At 36.6% G+C, this 20,149-nt stretch overlaps 1 non-coding gene across 1 annotated transcript; it reads right to left on the reverse strand.

The window, feature by feature from the left end:
• Nucleotides 1–2,138: 2,138 nt before the first annotated feature.
• On the reverse strand, nt 2,139–2,211 carry TRNAM-CAU (transfer RNA methionine (anticodon CAU)). The gene has a single exon. It is a non-coding gene; the product is annotated as a tRNA-Met (tRNA).
• Between the last annotated feature and the right edge of the window lie 17,938 nt (nt 2,212–20,149).

Genomic DNA, 20,149 nt, shown 5'->3' on the forward strand with positions numbered 1-20,149 from the left:
ATGAATGGTATCAAAAGAAATTAGGAAAAACTATACTGACACAGTATTTATATGAAGATAAATATTTTCTGAAAAATAATACACGATGATTTCTTAATTTACGTTATGTATTTCTTGATCATTTCCAATGTAATAGCATTTAAAACACTACAAGTTTTGTCAATAACACAGATAACAAAATCTTTGCGCTCACAGACCTTACATTCCACTGCAAACATGATTGTGTTAGAAATGTATGTTATCACTTAACCTTAAAATTATTTATGAAAGACTATTGTCAATTGACTTCCCTAGTGGCTCAGATGGTAAAGCGTCTGCCTACAATGCAGGAGAGCTGGGTTCGATCCCTGGATCAGGAAGATCCCCTGGAGAAGGAAATGGCAACCCACTTCAGTACTTTTGCCTGGAAAATCCCATGGATGGAGAATCCTGATGGGCTACAGTCCTTGGGGTCGCAAAGAGTCGGACATGACTGAGCCACTTTACTTACTATTGTCAATTATCTTTTCAGATGAAATATTTTAGCAGGTAAACAAAGTCAGGGTTTGCTTTATATCTACTTCTACAGATATTTAATTAAACAATTTTCCACCAAACTAAACCGTTTTACCAATTAAATTCCTAGAGTGGGAACTTTCAGCATAACGAGGCTTCACATTATGAGCCTTTGCCTTGGCTTTTTGCCTTTGTCTGCATTTTCTCTCTGAATATTTTAATAGACTAATCTCTCATTTCAGTGAAGTTTTTGTTGAAATTCCCTCTGAGGGAATACTGTCACCCTTTCTAATAGAGTATCTCCATACTGTCTCTCTTTACCCACTTTACTTTTTTTGTGTGTGCTTATTACTAACTGATCTGTTACCTGTGTTTTTTGCTTATTGTGTCCTTTACCATGCAGAATGAATGCTTCATGATAATGGTGAATTTTTTTCAATCACGGCCATACCCCCGTCTCTGTAATAGTGATAGGAATATGGCAAACTTTCAGTAGGTATTTAACAGTGTGTTAAATCATGATGTATATAAATGAATTTCAAACTAATTCTGTATAAAAGGAATTCATATCAAACAGTTACCTGAAATGAGAAGGAGTTTATTTTGTTTTTTTCTGGCATAACAATGATCTTTACTGTAAAAGAAGATTGGGTGGCGTTTTGGCTGTAACTTAAACTATAAATACTAAGTTTCTAATCATTTAGGTTTGGCTTCTTTTTTAACTTTTTAAATGTCACACACAAGCAACCTCACTTAAACAATCTACTTTTAAGACAGATTAAAAAAAAAATACTGGTTTTCTTTCACTGTGCAGTTTTACACAGAATTCAATCAGTTTGAGACTCTTATGTGTCTTTTACAAAAGAGTTTTAACTGTATTGTAAAACTGATTATTAGGAAAAATTTAAATGCAATTTTTCTAGAGAGCTGAATAATCTCATTTCTTTAAATTTCAGATTTTCCTTAAGTAATTATTCTAAAAGAAATTTCATTTTACCTGGGGAAATATGTAAGCAATATAGTTTGATCAAAATGCTACCTGAGCAATTAATGTTTTTCATAATGTGGTCTACTTCAGCATGGTCATGCAAATGGAAGCAATAGGAAATATTTGATAGAAACTGAAAGGAAAAGATCGGGAAACTTTCCTATGGAGTCTGAACTCTGGTCTTTATTGGTATTGTTTTGAGGCCTGTGCATTGCATATAATGGTTACTCAGTAAATTTTTATTTGATGAATAAAACATATTTCCTAAATGGTGCATTATATAAAATCATTTTAGGTTTAGTTAGGCACCAAATCTTAAAATACAAATTTCTAGAAAAAGATTGTTTACTTTCTAGTGTTAATTTTTTAGTGAACTTAAAGTCAGAAAATTGAGTCTGTATAAGAGATATTAGGTCATAGGCTAAGACCAAATGAAAAAGTGAAGTCACTCAGTTGTGTCCGACTCTTTGTGACCCAATGGACTGTAGCCTGCCAGAGTCCTCCATCCATGAGATTTTCCAGGTAAGAATACTGGAGTGGGTTGCCATTTCCTTCTCTGTGGATCTTCCTGACCCAGGGATCAAATCCAGTTCTCCCACATTGCAGGCAGACTCTTTACTGTATAAGCCACTAGGGAATCCCAAAAAGATTGATCTGCCTTCTCTGAGGTTCGAACTCAGGACCTTCAGATTATGAGACTGACGTGCTGCCTACTGCACTAAGAGGGCAGACCAAATAGCTGAACCCTATTATTTTGTAGCTGAGAAACCACATTTAGAGGGAAAATAGTTCAATAGAAACAAAACCAAAATACTGCATTTAAGCACTGTTAGGTATTTTACAGCCTTCTTAATCACCAGATATTTCACAAGAAAGTAATGTTATCTGAATACTGAGATAATTTAAGGTGACTCACCAAAAACCTTAAGTTTATGTTTCAACATATTTTGAAAAGGTATACATTTAAGCAACAAAAATTAATTACTGTAAAGACAACCATCTGAATCACATGGATTCTACTGATATCTACTCTTGATAGCCCTCTTAAAATGTAGTTTGCCAAGATAATTAGCGGTCTCTTTGCTTTTCTTTCCCAACCATCTCTTTCTGTTTTTATTTTTAACTTAGGTTTTTGAATTTCTAAACATAGACCTAGAGACAATATAAGATTTTTCATGTTTATTGTCAAATACTATGACACTTTCTTTTATGTCATTTCCAGTAATAGAGAATTTCCCCTCATATTTAATCCTTAAAATTTATCCAACAACTAAGTGAGACACTGATGCAGTGGACATGAGATGTCAGTTCCATAGTGACATACCTGTCACATTAGCACAAGCACTGGCTAATAGAAGGCAAGGAGTGGTTTATAGAAATAATTGCTCCCAGGTTTTTAATTGCTTTGTGTTGTCAAATTACTACTGCTAGGGAAAAAAAAATCAACAGGGAGTACTCAGTTAACTAAAATGCTATAAAGAGATAAAATAGAGGAGTGTAGTGGTGATGGAGGGACAGAAATCAAGTTTTAATTGGTTTCCAGAAAAAGAATTTTTTTAAGAAAACTGTCAAATTAAAAAAATTGCCACCATGACGGATTTTATTATAGTGCATAACTGTGCCAATCACATGTGATGGAGAATAATATTATGTATTCACTAAAATCTGATGGGTAGCAGTTTATATCCTTGGAAACTTTAGTAAAATAGAAATATATTTTCCTAGAGACCATGATGAAAATGATTATTTTATGTCAAATTTTATGTTTATAAACGAACATTTTTTCTATTCAAAGAATGTGTTTGGAATATTCTAAACAAGTCATAAAGTAAATAGTTTTATTGTCATTTTTAATTACTCAAGGGTTGGAAGATGTCCCTTTGGATTTTAGGCAAATGGTGAACAATAATTATCTATGAGAGATGCCTATTTCTAAAGAGTCATTAAAACTTATAACTTAGAGAATAATCGTTGAGGTAGAGGAATGTGTTGGGAATAATAGTAGATTGGAATAGATTAATGTCCTAATTCATCATCCATGTGGCTAAGGACTAATAATTTATACGAGCATTAAAGAGAGAATTGGACTAGATAAATTGCTAACATCCTATATGTCTTTAAAATATCATTATTCTCTAAAATATTTTTATATAATTAGAGGCCAAATCAAGGTATATTCAAGGAGATCTTTCTCCATACCATAGTCTCTCTAGCCTTAACAATTTTTAATATTATAATTAAACTTCCCTATTTGTTTAATTGTAAGCATGTACTTCTATATTTTAGTTCCCCTCTATTAAATAGTAACTACATACACTCACAAATATAAAATTCCATGATTCTCAAAAGATTACACCATAAACTGAAGCACCTGTATAACCATTGTTTCCTCAAATTAACCTATTCCTCTAATGTTGAATTATTCCTTTACTGAGTTTGCATAAGTTGTGTTATAAAATTACAGTTGAGCTGCTAAAAATTGCTATTGTATTTATTGTTAGATTAAAAGTTGTTATGCCTCTGCTTCTAATTAGAATGGCAAGAAACTATTTGCTTCTTTTTGTGATTATTAAAGCATAGTTTCTGTAATCTGCAGATTGGTGTTTTAATCTCACTCTTTCTCTCTCACTTCTGCTCTCACTTTCTCTCACTTCTGCTCTCCCTACCCCTCTCTCTTTTTTTCTTGCTTTGACCTTTCTTTTCTTCCACTCTCCCTCTTTCACTTGTACTCACTGTCCTTCCTCTCTCTCTCTCTCTCTCATTTTCACTTTTTGTCCTTGATTCTTCTCTTGTTCTTTACACATTCATTGGGTAGGTAATGTACTTAGACACATAAAGAGGTATATAAGTGAATCACTTTGCTGTATACCTGAAGCTATCACAAGATTGTTAATCAACTATACTCCATATAAATTAAAAATTTGAAAAGAATCTGTGAAGAGGAAACAGTCATGGCTTCGGGAGACCTAATGTTTAAGAAGCCCAGTAAGGCAGATGGCAGGTACTAGGGGAGTGTTCCATGTACTGGTTAAAAATACTGATGAGTTCAGAACTCTTGTTTCCTTTTACATGTATGTGTGTGTGTGTACTAAGTTGCTTCAGTCATGTCCAACCCTTTGTAACCCTATGGACGATAGCCCATCAGGCTCCTCTGTCCATGAGATTCTCCAGCAAGAATACTGGAGTGGATTGCCATGCTCTCCTCCAGGGGATCTTCCCAACCCAGGGATCGAACCCTTGTGTATTACATCTCCTGTATTGGCAGGCAGGTTCCTTACCACAAATGCCACCTGGGAAGCCTCTTTCTGTGTATATATAGGAATAAAAACAATCCTAATAAAACTTCATAGAATTTCTTAAGGATAAGATGACATAATACATAAAAGGGACTTAGAATATTGCCTGATTTACATGAATGCTTAGTAAATACTATTATTTACAATAGTACAATGTATGTATCATTTCAATACAATGTATCATTGTTGGTGTGAGTGGTACTACCTATCATAGAAGTAATAAAGCATGATTTAATTCAGCACTCTCCTCGTTCTGGACGTATAGTTTCTTTCGAAACACTATACTCTAATAAGCAATCTTGTGATGAAATCCTTGAAGCTAACTCTTCTGCTCATAATTTATTGCATTCTTATTATAATCATAGTTTATATAATCATATGGGGAATACAGAATTTCTCATTCAATAGCTATACACTTTGAAAGTTTTTAATATTGGTTTCACTAACTTGATGACCCCAAACTTATTATATCCCCATTACAAAATGTGAAAACTTTGAGCACATATTGGTGATTTAGTTTCCATCTCACTTGTGACAATTTGTACTCAAATATGCCCTGTGTGAGGGTATGCATCATTGCACTCACCTCACAGAACAGCTTCTTGATATAAGCTCTGAAATTTAGTTATTCAAAGGGCACATTGTTGATGTTTCATTTTGGATGTTTTTAATTACTTATGAGATTAGATATTTATCTGGTTTATTGACATTTTTTCTGTCTACTTTTATAGGTCTGTATTTCTTGCCTAAGCACTTCAGGTTTCTACTACCTTCACCATTCCATCTCCCCTGTTCTTCTGCAGTATTATGCACTTATTTATTCATGCATTTAAACATTTTCCTGACATCTCTAGAAAATTGGGGTGTTGAGAAAGAGTGGTTTCCCTGTGTGCTCAGTCTTACTGATTGTTACCCTGGACAACTCATATATTTGTCATTTGTTTTAATGGTTGGATCTCCCACTTAATATTAGTGATTAGACATGCTCCAGACATGTGTTTGACTTAGATGAGATAGTTTTTTAGTATTAAGATACATGTTAACTATACAATACAGATAGTTTGCTGTTTTCAATAAAATAAGTTTTCTTTTAAATATGTGACAGTTAAAATTTATTTTTGAGTCACTTTTCTACATCGCTAAATTGTATTTTTAGCTTTTTGACCAATTGCTGAGGCAGATAAACATAATCTGTTTTTCTAACATTAAACCTTTTCATTTATGAAATAAAATAGATAGTAAAGCAGGCTTCCCTTGTGGCTCAGATGGTAAGGAGTCTGCATACAATGCAGGAGACCTGGGTTTGATTCCTGAGTTGGAAAGATCCCCTGGAGGTGGGCATGGCAACCCTCTCCAGTGTTCTTGCCTGGAAAATCCCATGGCAGAGGCGCCTGGTGGGCTACAGTCCCTGGCGTCACATAGAATCAGACACAACTGAGTGACTAACACGCACATCTAATAATAGTATATTACTAGTTACCTTTTTGCTAGAGTTGACTTGGCAGTTATTCAAAGGTTTTTACATTTTAAAATCACATTTATTCTTTTTTTGCATCATATATTTTCATTTCTTCCAAATTTAGTAGTTTTCTCCATCAATATATTTATTATATTGATTTATTATTACATTAATATTGCTATATTAATAATAGAATCATAGTGGTACTCATACTATTGCTTAATTTTATACTATTGTGACTGTTATTGTTTAGCTGCTAAATCATGTCTGACACTTTACAACCCCATGGCCTATAGCCTGCCAGGCCCCATAGGATTTTCCAGGCATGTATATTGGAATGGATTGCCAATTGTTATTATATTATTATACACCTGATGACTGTTTTTCTTTAAAACAACTCACTGTACAAATAAAAATACATATATTTAAAAAAGGAATTTTGTTACACTGTCGTAACTATATAATTACCTGGCATCACCATCTCTCAGAATATTAACAGTAAAAATAAATGCAATGGAAACAAAACAGTGATACAAATTTATAACAAAAAAATATCAACAATAAATCACTTTTACATAAAATACATACTAAAATATTTTTATTTGGTAGAAGAACAGAACTATTTATTTTTAAAAATTGGATTCAGGGTTGAATAGTTGAAAAACAAGCCATGGTTCAGCATCATTGTCAATTCTAGTTTAACTTGGTGACTATGTTAAGAATCACTGAGAAGTCTCAGTTGAAAAGAATAAAATATATTTTTAAATTTCATCAAAGGATGTAAATTGATTTTTGTTATAAAACTCATACATATCTGAAAGAAAAAAAGGAGCATATAAAATGTAAGTATCTAAAGAAATCTCCAGAATCTGTTGTTCAGAATTTGGCAATATATTGTATAATACCTGTAAGAGTGACATTTATCTTTCTGTTGCTTTACCCTATTATTTTTACCATTTGTTTTGTGATAAAACATGTTAAAGGCCTTTTAGAAAGACTGTCAATTATTTTTATGATATTAATAGTTAAAAGGATTTTCTTCCAGATCAACACGTAGTCACTATTTGAACATAAAGAAATTCAATATTTGTTAGTGTTTGAAAAAGTTAATGAGGTCACTGGAATATTGCCTAGAGCTCTGGGCGCACACTCAGATTATATCATGCATTCAAAGTTTATTATATTGCAGCCACTCCAGTTTTCCTGCCTGGAGAATCCCAGGAACGGGGGAGCCTAGGGGGCTGTCGGCTATGGGGCTGCACAGAATCGGACATGACTGAAGCAACTTAGCAGCAGCAGCAGCAGCAGCAGCAGCAACTCTGTACTAATTGCTTTGTATTGATTATTTTTCTCAGTTTTTCTGGTTGGTAGGTATTGGGATTATTACACATCTTTTTACAGTGGAGAAATCAGAGACTTAGAGACATTGAGAGAGACCACTGCATGGCGTTGATGGGTGGGCGGTAGACCAGAACCCAGGCCTGTATAGTCTGGATGCATGCTGGCAAATGTCTGCCGCCATTGCTTCAGTGGCAGTGTGAGCGGAACCATGAACTGTAGAGATGCCTCTGTCTTCTGGGAAAACTGAGCTGCTTGGACTGGATGGCAGGCTGCCCTGATGCTTGTGACTGCTTGTCTCAGAGGAGCCCTAGGGCTGGGTGTCACTCTTTGGAAAGCATTCATATAAGTGGATGTTATTTTAGTACATCAATATTTTTTATTATGAATTGAAATATTTATCCGTCAATCCAGAAAACACTTTGGCCTTGTGATACTTTTTAAAAAAATGAATGCTTTCTTATTTTCTTTGACATTATGTTTGTTCTTAGCTAAAAGGTCAAGATTTTATCAAGATTGATATTAATATTGCTGACCTTAGTGCAATGTTCTATTTGTGTGGTAAAGAAAATGAATTATAAATACTCTTAAGCTATAATTATATTAGAGACTGTAATAGATTAGTAGGTTAAAGGGTATGAAACTAGATACACAGTATGAAATTATTTGAAAATCTATATATTTGTGAACATACAGGTAGAAAATATAACTAGTCTCTATGAATTTATTTGAAAATCTATATATAATCTATATATTTACGAACATACAAATAGAAAATATAACTAGTCTCTAAAGTGTTAACTATAGTTATTAAGAAATAGAGATAAGATTATATTTTCATATTGAGTACTAAATTTCCTCCACCATTAATTAATATTCCCTAATGAGGAAAAAGTAAATTTTATCTTATATTGTGTTTTTTTTATTTCCTTGGTTCTATGTTATAGAAAGTTATTTGACCTGATTCTGAAGATTTTTCCTTTTAGTTTTGAACAAAGAAATATTTTCATACCTGAGAAAATATTTTATTTTTATTTTTCCTTACAAATTAAAGTTTATAATTTTGCATTTTAGGGAGCAGAAATTGATTAGGACCCTATCTAAATATTTTGAATTCTGATAAGACATAAATGTAAAATTTAGTGTCAGTCTTATTTATTTTTTAATTCATTGGTAAACTAGGAAAGGAAGAAGGGAATTGCAGCTGAGGTATTTTTGGAAGCAGTTGGTTTTATTGGGAAGTATTTCTTCTATTTTGTCATACTATCTCAAATAAGGTGTGGTAACATTATTGGTCATATTCTACAGTGTTAACGGATCTAAGTTTGTAGATGAAGGTGTGTTTGTAAGTGAAAAGTTCAGCGTATGTATGTGTGTTGTCTCTTTGTTATTTTTTCATTTTCTGTGGAATAACTACTATTTGCAAATTTATGAGTAAACATTAGAGGAAAATGTTTTCTTGTATGGCTGTCTCTCTGGCTCTTTTCTAAAGCAGGTTTATGTAGGGTCAGTCTTTTCAGTTTATATTGCTGTGAGCTAAAATTCAGGTATGGGTAAAAAAGACAGAAGACTCACTGTCTGAGTCACTCACTCTCTTTCTCTGAAATTTCTTAGGCCTTGTCAGTTCAGTTCAGTTGCTTAGTTGTGTCTAACTCTTTGTGACTTCACAGACTGCAGCATACCAGGCTTGCCTGTCCATCACCAACTCCTGGAGCTTGCTCAAACTCATGTCCATCTAGTTGGTGATGCCATCCAACCATCTCAGCCTCTGTGTCTCCTTCTCCTCCTGCCTTCAGTCTTTCTTAGCATCAGGGTCTTTTCCAGTGAGACAGTTCTTAGCATCAGGTGGCCAAAGTATTGGAGCTTAGGTCAGCATCAGTCCTTTCAATGAATATTCAGGACTGATTTCCTTTAGGATTGACTGGTTTGATCTTCTTGCAGTCCAAGGGACTCAAGAGTCTTCTTCAACACCACAGTTCAAAAGCATCAATTCTTCAGTGCTCAGCTTTCCGTGTGGTCCATCTCTCACATCCGTTCATGACTACTGGAAAAACCATAGCTTTGACTGTCTAGACCTTTGTTGGCAAAGTAATGTCTCTGCTTTTTAATATGCTGTCTAAGTTGGTCATAACTTTTCTTCCAAGGAGCAAGCATCTTTTAATTTCATAGCTGCAGTCACCGTCTGCAGTGATTTTGTAGCCCAAAAAAACAAAGTGTGTCATTGTTTCCATTGTTTCACCCTCTATTTGCCACAAAGTGATGGGACCAGATGCAATGATCTTCATTTTTTAAATATTGAGTTTCAAGCCAGCTATTTCACTCTCCATTTTACTCATCAAGAGGCTCTTTATTTCCTCTTTGCTTTCTGCCATTAGGGTGGTGTCATCTGTGTTTCTGCCATTATTGATATTTCTCCCAGAAATCTTGATGCCAGCTTGTGCTTCATCCAGCCCAGCATTTCACATGATGTATTCTGCATACAGGTTACATAAACAGAGTGGCAATATACAGCCTTGACATACTCCTTTCCTAATTTGGAACCAGTCCACTTTTCCGTGTCTTGTTCTAAATGTTGCTTCTTGACCTGCATACTCATTTCTCAGAAGGCAGGTAAGATGGTCTGGTATTCCCATACCTTAAAGAAATTTCCACAGTTTGTTGTGATCCACAAATTCAAAGGCTTTGGCAGAGTCAATGAAGCAGAAGTAGATGTTTTTCTGGAATTCTCTTACTTTTTCGATGATCCAGTGTATGTTGGCAATTTGATCTCTGGTTCCTCTGCCTTTTCTAAATCCAGCTTGTATATCTGGAAGTTCTTGTTTCAGGTAACATTGAAGCCTAGCTTGGAGAATGTTAAACATTACTTTGCTAGCATGTGAGATGAATGCAGTTGTGTGTAGTTTGAACATTCCTTGGCATTGCCTTCCTTTGGGATTCAAATGAAGACTGACCTTTTTCAGTCCTGTGGCCATTGAAGAGTTTTCCAAATTTGCTAGCATATTGAGTGCAGCACTTTCACAGCATCATCTTTTAGGATTTTAAATCGCTTAACTGGAATTCCATCACCTCCACTGGCTTTGTTTGTAGTGATGCTTCCTAAGTCCCACTTGACTTTACATTACAGGATGTCCGGCTCTAGGTGAGTGATCACACCATGGTGGTTACTGTATTCATGAAGACCTTTGTTGTATAGTTATTCTGTGTATTCTTGCTACTTCTTCTGCTTCTGTTAGGCCCATACCATTTCTGACTTTAATTGTGCCCATCTTTTCATGAAATGTTCACTTGATATCTCTACTTTTCTTGAAGAGATCTCTAGTCTTTCCCATTCTATTGTTTTTCTCTATTTATTTGCATTGATCACTGAGGCAGGCTTTCTTATCTTTCCTTGCTATTCTTTGGAACTCTGCATTCAGATGCTTATATCTTTCCTTTTCTCCTTTTCCTTTTGCTTCTCTTCTTTTCTCAGCTATTTGTAACGCTTCTTCAGACAACCAGTTTGCCTTATTGCATTTCTTCTTCTTGGGGATATTTTTGATCGCCTCCTCCTGTAAAATGTTACAAGCCTCTGTCCTTTGTTCTTCAGGCACTCTATCTATTAGATCTAATCCCTTGAATCTATTTGTTTCTGCCACTGTATAATTGTAGGAGATTTGATTTAGGTCATACCTGAATGGTCTGGTGGTTTCCCCTACATTCTTCAATTTAAGTTTGATTTGGCATTAAGGAGTTCATGATGTGAGCCACAGCCAGGTCCTGGCCTTGTTTTTGCTGACTATATAGAGCGTCTCCATCTTCAGATACAAAGAATGTAATCAATCTGATTTTGGTTTTAACCATCTGCTGATGACTATGTGTAGAGTCATCTCTTGTGTTGTTGGAAGAGGGTGTTATGACCAGTGCATCTTCTTGGCAAAACTCTGTTAGCCTTTGCCCTGCTTCATTTTGTACTCCAAGGCCAGACTTGCCTATTACTCCATGAATCTCTTGATGTCCTACTTTTGCATTCCAGTCTCCTATGATGAAAAGGACATCTTTTTTGCTAGGCTTGTTCTAGAAGCTCTTGTAGCTCTTCATAGAATCATTCAACTTCAGCTTCTTTGCCTCTCTGGCATTAGTGGTTGAGGCATTGACTTGGATTACTATGATATCTAATGCTTTGCCTTGGAAACAAACAGAGATCATTCTGTTGTTTTTGAGATACACCCAAGTACTGCATTTTGGGCTTTTTTGTCAACTATCAGGGCTACTCTATTTCTTCTAAGGGATTCTTGCCCACCGTAATAGATGTGATGGTCATCTGAATTAAATTCACCCATTCCAGTTCATTTTAGTTCATTGATTCCTAAAATGTTGATATTTAATCTTGCCATCTCCTGTTTGACCACTTCCAATTTACCTTGATTCATGGACTTAATATTCCAGGTTCCTATGCAATATTATTCTTTACAACATCAGGCTTTACTTCCATCACCAGTCACATCCACAGCTGGCATTGTTTTCACTCTGGCTCAGTCCTTCATTCTTTCTGGAGTTATTTCTCCACTCTTCTCCGGTAGCACACTGGCATCTACCGACCTGAGAAGTTCGTCTTTACTGTCATATCTTCTTGCCTTTTCATACTGTTCATTCAGTTCTCAATGCAAGAATACTGACGGGGTTGGCCATTCCCTTCTCCTATGGACCACATTTTGTCAGAACTTTCCACCATGACCCATCTGTCTTGGGTGGCCTTACATAGCATGGCTCAGAGATTCATTGACTTAGACAAGGCTGTTATCCATGTTATCAGTTTGGTTAGTTTTCTGTTATTCTGGTTTTCATTCTGTCTGCCCTCTGATCCATAAGCATGAGTTTTGTGGAAGCTTTCTGATTGGAGGGACTGGCTATGGGGGAATCTGGGTCTTATTCTGATGGGCTTGGCCATGCTCCAGTAAATCTTCAATTTTCTGTTGATAGGTGGATTGTGTTCCCTCCCTGTAGTTTGGCTTAAGGCCAAACTATGATAGGATTAATGGCAGTAATGGCCTCCTTCAAAAGGGCTTATGCCAGCAAGCCCTGGGACTCCTAAGACTGCTGTATTTCTTGTCCCTGACACCAGGGCAGGACACTGTCAACCCACACCTCCCCACAGGTAAGTCTGGCTCAATCTCTTGTGGGAAAACTGCTCCTTTCTCTGAAATTACTTAGGCCTTACAGTAATCCAAGTCTATGCTCCGACCAGTAATGCTAAAGAAGCTGAAGTTGAACAGTTCTATGAAGACCTACAAGATCTTCTAGAACTAACACCCAAAAAAGATGTCCTTTTCAATATAGGGGACTGGAATGCAAAAGTAGGAAGTCAAGAAACACCTGGAGTAACAGGAAAATTTGGTCTTGGAGTACAGAATGAAGCAGGGCAGGCTAATAGAGTTCTGCCGAAAGAACACACTGGTCATAACAAACACCCTCTTCAAACAACACAAGAGAAGACTCTACACATAGACATCACCAGATGGTTGACACTGAAATCAGATTGATTATATTCTTCACAGCCAAAGATGGAGAAGATCTATACAATCTGCAAAAACAAAACTGGGAGCTGACTGTGGCTCAGATCATGAACTCCTTATTGCCGAATTCAGACTGAAATTGAAGAAGGTGGGGAAAACCACTAGACCATTCATGTATGACTTAAATCAAATACCTCATGACTATACAGTGGAGGTGAGAAATAGATTTAAGGGACTAGATCTCATGGACAGAGTGCCTGATGAACTAAGGACAGAGGTTCATGACATAGTACAGGAGACAGGAATCAAGACCATCCCCAAGAAAAAGAAATGCAAAAGAGCAAAATGGCTGTCGGAGGAGGCCTTACAAACAGCTGTGAAAGAAGAGAAGTGAAAAGCGAAGGGGAAAAGGAAAGATATACACATTTGAATGCAGAATTTCAAAGAATAGCAAGGAGAGAAAAGAAAGCCTTCCTCAGCAATCAATGCAAAGAAATAGAGGAAAACAGTAGAATGGGAAAGACTAGAGATCTCTTCGAAAAAATGAGATATACCAAGGGAACATTTCATGCAAAGATGGGCTCGATAAAGGACAGAAATTGTAGGGATCTAACAGAAGCAGAAGATATTCAGAAGAGGTGGCAAGAATACACAGAATAATTGTACAAAAAAGATCTTCATGACCCAGATAACCATGATGGTGTGATCACTCACCTAGAGCCAGACATCCTGGAATGTGAAGTCAAGTAGGCCTTAGGAAGCATCACTATGAACACAGCTAGTGGAGGTGATGGAATTCCAATTGAGATATTTCAAATCCTGAAAGATGATGCTGTGAAAGTGCTGCATTCAATATGCCAACAAATTTGGAAAACACAGCAGTGGCCACAGGACTGGAAAAGGTCAGTTTTCATTGCAATCCCAAAGAAAGGCAATGCCAAAGAATGCTCAAACTACACACAATTGCACTCATCTCACACACTAGTAAACTAATGCTCAAAATTCTCCAAGCCAGGCTTCAAGAATACATGAACCGTGAACTTCCAGATGTTCAAGCTGGTTTTAGAAAAGGCAGAGGAACCAGAGATCAAATTGCCAACATCCATTGGATCATCAAAAATGAAGAGAGTTCTAGAAAAACATCTATTTCTGCTTTATTGACTATGCCAAAGCCTTTGACTGTGTGGATCACAATAAACTATGGAAAATTCTGAAAGAGATGGGAATACCAGACCACCTGACCTGTCTCTTGAGAAACCTGTATGCAGGTCAGGAAGCAACAGTTAGAACAGGACATGGAACAACAGACTGGTTTCAAATAGGAAAAGGAGTACGTCAAGGCTGTATATTGTCACCCTACTTATTTAACTTATATGCAGAGTACATCATGAGAAATGCTGGACTGGAAGAAGCACAAGCTGGAATCAAGATTGCCAGGAGAAATATCAAAAACCTCAGATATGCAGATGATACCACCATTATGGCAGAAAGTGAAGAGGAACTAAAGAGACTCTTGATGAAAGTGAAAGAGAGTGAAAAAGTTAGCTTACAGCTCAACATTTAGAAAACCAAAATCATGGCATCTGGTCTCATCACTTCATGGCAAATAGATGGGGAAACAGTGAAAACAGTGGCTGACTTTATTTTTTTGCGCCTGAAATCACTACAGATGGTGATTGCAGCCATGAAATTAAAAGACGCTTACTCCTTGGAAGGAAAGTTATGACCAACCTAGACAGCATATTAAAAAGCAGAGACATTACTTTGCCAACAAAGGTCCATCTAGTCTGGGTGTTCATTGGTAGGACTGATGTTGAAGCTGAAACTCCCATATTTTGGCCACCTGATACGAAGAGCTGACTCATTTGAAGGGACCCTGATGCTGGGAAAGATTGAGAGCAGGAGGAGAAGCGGACGTCAGAGGGATGAGATGGTTGGATGGCATCACAGAATCAAGGGACATGGGTTTGTGTGGACTCTGGGAGTCGGTGATGGACAGGGAGGCCTGGCATGCTGTAGTTCATGGGGTCACAAAGAGTTGGACATGACTGAGCGATTGAACTGAACTTAATGGTATCAGATATCAGTTTGTTACCTTTCAGCTTCTAATTCATCTTATTTCCTCTCTGTGGAAAGGCAGTGCATCCCTCTATTTCTTCTCTGTCAGCGATGACAGCTTCCATTTTGTCACCGGCGGATGCTCTAGTGAAAAAAGATGCTTTCTTTCTGAGCTGAGTTCTCCTCTCACAGGTTCCTAAACCTCTTGCTTCTCCAGCTTCTGGTTTCTGCAGTGAGGATCTGGTCTGGTTCCTGCCTTGAACTGCTGGTGGCTGGCAACACCTGGCACCTAATGGAAGAAACTCTTCCAGTATGCCTTCTGGTGGCTTCCAAGTTTAGTGCTGCAGTGAGACCCTCCCTGGGAGGTTTTATAGTGCGTTCTGAGCTGTGGCATGTCCCTGGATATAGCTTTTCCTGAAATTTCAGAGGAAAATTCCAAGCAAGTTTTACTGGCCAAATATCATACCCAGAAAGCTACAGCTGTTTATACTGTGACAAGATCTGAATTTCAGCACTGGGCACCCCACTCCAGTACTTTTGCCTGGAAAATCCCATGGACAGAGGAACCTGGTAGGCTGCAGTCCATGGGGTCGCTGAGTCGGACACGACTGAGCGACTTCACTTTCATTTTTCACTTCATGCATTGGAGAAGGAAATGGCAGCCCACTCCAGTGTTCTTGCCTGGAGAATCCCAGGGACGGGGGAGCCTGGTGGGCTGCCGTCTGTGGGGTTGCACAGAGTCGGACACGACTGAAGCGACTTAGCAGCAGCAGCAGGAGGACCGCAGTGCTGTTTTCTTCTGGTGCTCCTATCAGGCTGCTCCCTGTACTTGCTAGTTCTATGTTCTTTATAGTTCTCTTTACTTTTAATAACCAATACTTTGTTACTCCTATCTGCTATTATAGTTAATGATTCTTTGTGTTAAACTTTCCTTTGAAATCACTATGTGTTTTCTGCCTCCTGGAGGGATTCTGGCTGACACAGGCCTTATTAGCCTAAGAATATTCATGTGGTTCAAAGCAGATTAACGTTCTCTGCACTGCTATGTATGGCAAAGTGCGTAGATATTTATAATGTGTATATTTTACTCTCATTTATTACTGTTCAATCTTTCCCCAGGGCCCTTAAGAGAGGAGTCTGATAAAGACATTGTTAGTAATCTTTTTTAGTAGTTATTCTAATTTCTTTTGGATATGAGAGAAAAAAAAGTGTTTCTAGTTCTCACTCTTCATTAGAGAATAACTATGTAAGTAAATTCTTCCCAGTGCATGTACAAGAGAGAATGTTGCTTAAAAGGAGCTCACTTGAAAGGGACATCACCTTTTTTGTACCTGTGGACCTTTCCTTTGTCTTCTGGTGTGCAATTCTATTTGATGGCTGGAGCTAGAGTAGTCATCTTGAATCATGAGGTCTTTCAATGAGGCCATAGGGCAGAAAGATATAGGCCTGTTCCTTCATGATTCTATAGAGCAATTAAACAAGTTCTTGTATTCAACTTTTAACTGGTTTAAGCCACAATTTGTTGGGGAAAGTTGTTTGCTTGTTTGTTTTAACTTTTTTGTTGTATGCATTTGAATATAAACTAATGCAGACTGGTTATTTTTGGTCTTTCTTCTGGCATTTTTCATTTGTATGGCCTAATATTATACTAGTTGATCAATATTGTGATAAAATCAAATAGAAGAAAACTGTGCATCCATGTCAGATTTTATTTGCCATAACTGTTTTAGTAGTCCATAATTTTCTGAGGCTTGTTAGACATTATACAAAGTATTGTCACCAGCAGGAAGGGCTGCCATGGACAGTCACTCAGGATGCCTTAGGAAGGAGGCATTGTTACAATTTACTTATATGTGTTTCTACCATATCCTCTCAGCTCTATTCTTTTACAGTCTTATTTTCAGCCATTTATTCTTCACATGACAGAAATCTTGTATATATGCCAGGATTTTATTCTGCTTATTTTTCAAGGAAATGATTTCTTATAGTTGAAGACCTACAAAAACATCTGAAACATCAAAATGACATATCACTCATTTAATATCTTAGAAGGGACTCTAAGCTTTGGTAGATTACAGTTTCACCCTTTCCTAATATTTGCCACTAAGTTCTCTTTTGCCCCTATTTTGGTATTACTAATTTCAAAGAGAAATGGGAAGAATTTTACTTCAAGCTAAAATGTAGAAAGAATGTGACAGACTTCTGTTTCTATGGTAACAATAACAAAAGGAAGTGGATGAAATAAAAATTATACTTTTCTGTAACTCAAAGTCCTATGCTTTAGGAAAGTGTGTTGAACTAAATTCCAGGGATAAACAAGTATTTATAGGTGACTTGCAGGAACTTCTACACCAGGGGCCTGTGTCTGATTTGAGTGTGGATAAGTAGAATAGCAGACCAACAAAACATGAAGGGATTTGCAGATTGAGACATATTGGTCATCATTGAGCAAAAAATTTAAAGGATTATATTTGTATTCCATGTATGGTTTTTATTTTTGTATTCAAGTAAATGAGAAGAAGAGCTGCCCAGGTGGCTCTGTGGTTAAAAAAAAAAAAAAAAATAACCCATCTGCAAAGCAGCAGATGTGGTTTTGATCTCTGGGTCAGAAAGATCCCATGGAGAAGGAAATAGCAACACACTCCAGATTCTTGCTTGGGAAGTCCTATGGACAGAGGATCCTGGAAGCCTACAGTCCATGGGGTCATAAAGAGTCAAACATGACTTAGCCACCAAACAAAGTGAACAACAATAACAAACTTTCTACCCCTTTTAGTTCCTTCTTTTCTCTTTGCATCTCTTCTAAGAGAGAGAAAAGTCAACTGGTTGAGCCTGATTCTGTGACATGAATTAGTCTATATAGACTCTGAGGTAAAGCCAGACATGGTAGATTCTCTTGGTCAAGTTTCTCCACTCAAGAGACTAGAATGGTACTAGGGCAGGGCCGTGACCATCTTGCTTCCTCTCTCTCTAGTTTCTTTCCTACTTGTATCGGTTCAAGCTGGGCTTCATGCTTGCATTCTCCATTTTCTTGCTTACACATGCTTTCTCATTTGGGGAGGTTGAGGAAACTATTTATAGATAGGGCCGGGGCATCAGCTGGCTGCATGTTTTGTGAAGTTCCACATCAAGCTTTGTGCTCACATTGCTTTCCAGAACAGGGTTCTAACTCAGCCAATAATAAGATTATCATCACTTTTTTTAGAGATCTCATGGGGAATGTGGTGGGGCTTTGTGGCACAGTGGTAATGAATCTGCCTCCCAATGCAGGAAACACAAGAGGTGTTGATCCCTGGGTCAGGAAGATTCCATGGAGGAGGAAATGGCAACCCACTCCAGTATTCTTGCCTGTAAAATCCCATGGACAGAGGACCTAGCAGCCTACAGCCCATGGGGTTGCAAAGAGTTGGACACCACTGAGCAACTGAGAACACACACAGTGGGAAATGTGGTGACTTTGTGAAGGCAGAATTTCACTATTCTTGAGTGCTTTCACCCAAGAATCATTATATATTGCCATAGTGGACAATCATTTTAATAATAGTATCAGAAACACACGATTACATGAAAAACTCTGTTGACTGATACATATCCTTATTATTTTTGTCCTAAGAGCTGAGTACTAGTTTAACAAACATATTAAAATCACTTTGTACAACATTGTGATCAGTTAATTTTAATTTAGATTTTAGTCTATCCATGGCCTTCTCCCCACCATTATTCTAGTTAATAAAGTTGTAACTAACATTTTCCTGTAACTATAATAAAATAATAAGAACCTCGAGGTATAAATCTTCAAGTATTTTAAGAAAGATTGTTATATTTAGCACAGTTTTAGTGATATAAAGGGGTATAATGTTTCTAATAATATTTATTTCAAAAGGAAAGTGCATTTTATGTATTTATTATTAGATTATGTTGTGAACTTTCTGATTGTTCTAATAAAATTAACTCTATTACGAAGTTAGGAGAAAATGCTAATAAAGAGAGACAATGAATACTATGTAAAGTTAAACCAAAACATGAAATTTTTGTTGCAATGTAGCAAATTGAGAGATTAAAAGGAAAAAAAAATCAAACTTTGAATAACCTTTTTTACTGATAAACCTCAAGTCACTATCTACTATCCATTTGCAGTCCAAGTAGCTTAGACTATTTCCCAAACCTCATAAAAGGCTCAATGAAATTAATAGACCCATTCATTTCAATGGAAATATATTACATTGAGATTAACTCCATGAAGTTATTATAAGTGAACAGCTAGCATCTCATTCTGATCATTTCTTCTGCTGCTGCTAAGTCACTTCAGTCGTGTCTGACTCTGTGCGACCCCAGAGACGGCAGCCCACCAGGCTCCCCCATCCCTGGGATTCTCCAGGCAAGAACACTATATTTGGTGCTCACTGAATAGCTTATGAAAATATATATATACATATGAAATACATTTATTTAAAATATTTTTCATACAAATAGCGAAAACATTTTTAGCTTCAATTTCTATAACTCTGTTATAAATGCAATGAAATATATCCTCTAGATTACTACTAGGACAGTCCACTTACAAAAGTGTTGTCTTAAAGTTTTTAGAAGTGCATGTAGATTTTACTCTTTTTATTCAGTCTCAGAATATAATACAGCACATGGGAATGCACACCTGCTAGACAGTGGTTTTTTTTTTTTTTTTCCCCCCCAAGGAGAGAGAACATTTGATTTCTAGGGAGTGTGGTGAATAATATGAAAATATTGTTGAGTAAGAGTAGTGTAGCTGAATCAAAACTGTTTCTGTCTTCCATAGTACTATTCTGAATTTGGTCAGCAAACTATGATTGTTTAGTTTAGCAACTCATACTATATGATGAATTTCAAATAGGGGGCAGTGAGAATGAAATTTTCCAATGTTTCAGAATACATTTATAATGAAGAGTGTTTTGGTTATGTCATCAAATACCATTAAAACTTACTAAACTTTTATAGAATTGTTTTGGAAAAGAAGGAAATGTGCAAACTAAAAATTCACACAAGA

Source organism: Budorcas taxicolor, chromosome 9 (assembly GCF_023091745.1).
Source record: "Budorcas taxicolor isolate Tak-1 chromosome 9, Takin1.1, whole genome shotgun sequence".
Lineage (NCBI taxonomy): Eukaryota > Metazoa > Chordata > Mammalia > Artiodactyla > Bovidae > Budorcas > Budorcas taxicolor.